Raw genomic sequence first — 2,655 nt, 5'->3', positions numbered from 1 at the left:
AAATAATTGTGTTGGTTCAACAGTTGCCTTATCTCTCGTCAACGAGTATTTTACACTTGCATTCATATCATCTTTGTGCATCATTGTGTTCCTTCCTCTTGTGCTGTAATACGAGCCGACAACCCCGCAACATCATATTTCATTATGACGGTGCTCACAATTTGAAGATCACATCTAGCATTGGAGGTAAACGTCCACGATGTCCTACATAATTAATACCTACATTGTAGAGCTTCTATGATGATATTCAAGTAGGACTACTAGGGTGCCTCTTCCATGCATCGAACAATCTAAGGGGGATGTGAAACTGCTGCTAGCAGTTGAGGCCTCATTAGCAACTTGGCACTATATCTTCTTTGTGTGTATCTACTTGGTGTTGTGGGTATTGGCAAATGGGTTTCTTGTGTAATTTGGATATTTACGTACTCCACATGCTGACTTGTGAACACTAAATCTTAACAAATATCTTCAAATATGTTTTTTAGTGTCACACCTTTACTCAAGCAGCTTTGATCATTTTAAACATGGAAACATGTCTGTGAAATTTCAAGATATCTTTCAATATAGAGAGCTATTATTTCAAATAAAATACAATGGATTAGTACCTAGTATCTTGCATAAATATGACGGTATTATCTATCTGTTATTAGTTCCATCCTTGAGGTTATTGAATCAAATATTTGGGGGATGAATTTGGTATAATATATATTTGACCAAAATTTTATTTCCATCAGGCAACTAATGAGTTCACATATGGTATTTGTATAAATAACTCCATATTGGTAATGTCGATTATGTTTTATTATAGGATTCATTAAAATTTCAATGATATACCATGTAGAAAAGTCAGTTTTTTGTTGCCTTATTTCCTCTCTGGTGAAACAGTTCTCCACTTAAGATATTCTCTCAAAAATGATCTAAAGGATCAATTAAACTCATGGGGTGTTGAAAAACTAAAAATTACTAATTAAATTGCACATTCCTAAGGTTCAAGAAAATATATTTATTGAAGAGGATGCTAAGACCTTAATAACATCCTCATTATTGGATAAAATTATAAATTTCTTGTATATGGTGTACTAAAATGATCATTTATGTACATATCATGGCTTATACTGATCAAATTTGTTTTAAAAAATTATATAACTTTTAAGTGAAATTTTATACATGTTATGGTGATTTTGCATTTTTTTCACATCAGATTTATAATGAATCAATTTTCTAGTGATAATATACTCGCTTCCGTTTATGTAAAGGCTTTATAAATTTCTGTGGGGTTTATCTATAAGTAATCTCTCCCTGTCATGATTTTTAGTGGGGTTGGATTCATTTTTCCCAAATGATGGCATGTGTCAACTGTTCTCAAAATATGTGATTAAGGTGTTTTGCTTAACAAAGCCATAATCGGCAATTATTGCCATTTCAAAAAAAAAAGAGATGTGGTGGCAGGGAAAAATCTGATGATTAAACTATCTCCAGAATTTAATTTCTATTTAGTTTCAACTTGTTTGAGTTGATTGATCAAGTTGGTTGCAATATGCCTAGCCTGGGAGAATTATAAAAGCTCATTACTGAATGAACTACACAAGTGTAGTAAGAGGAAGACTTTCATCACATAGAAAATAATTTTGGAAAGGCGCTTTAGGATACTATTTTCAGTGTTTAAATTTCATTTGCACATCATTTTACCACACATGAATCTCTTCTTGGATCCTAAATATCCTGTTTTTTAAAAGAAGATTAGTATCATCTTGTTCTTGTGACTACCTTCATTCCTTTCATTTCAACTGAGTTATTATGTTATTCTACCTAACTCCTACCATCTTTTAGAAAGTTCAGCATTTACCTTGGGGTTCAACCCTTGACTATCTCTGTAAATGCAATTTTCCGGTTAAATTGATCTGATAAATAATATTAAAAAATGATATTTAAATCAATGATTGATTATTACCGCTAAAATGGACTTATCAGCTGCATCTAAGAAAAAATCCAACTTTAATTGTGCACAAAAATAACACATAATTTTATTCTTCTTGTAATATTTGATATCCTTTGAATACATTGGTATCTGAATAAAATTTAAAATTACATTAATCACATGTTTTATATGATAATACTTAAGAAAAATACTAATAAAGGGGGATAAAACAAGAAAAAAGGACGAGGTAATTTTCACAAAAATGAATAAAATCTAATTTTGTAACATTACTTGTCTTTATGTTTAACTTTTTGACTCATTATAAATATTTGAAACATAAAGAATCAATATCAGATAAAATATAAAGTCCAAGAAAGTTTAAAGAAGGAAAAGGATTCAAACTAAGGTACATCTGAATTCTTATATTCCTATAATCAATAATCATTGATTAATTCTCAAAAAGTCACTTTGCTTGAATTGAACCAGGTTGTTAGATAGAATGTTTAATATAAAACTATAGGTATTAAAGTATTAAGATGACTGACCACAATCAATGCATCAAATGTAATGGAACATTAAAGTAAATTTGATATGGGCATGATAAACTCAAGATGACCTCAAAAGTGTAGAAGTGCATGCATCAAACTAAATTTGTCAGATACCCTCTACTTAAACATTGATTTTCCTTATTAAGGATACAGAAAGAAGCCAAAACATTTATCATACTGATGTAGACT

This window comes from Wolffia australiana, chromosome 19 (assembly GCF_029677425.1).
Source record: "Wolffia australiana isolate 7733 chromosome 19, ASM2967742v1".
NCBI classification, from domain to species: Eukaryota; Viridiplantae; Streptophyta; class Magnoliopsida; order Alismatales; family Araceae; genus Wolffia; species Wolffia australiana.
The sequence above is the reverse complement of the archived record's forward strand: the minus strand, read 5'-3'. Positions refer to the sequence as shown.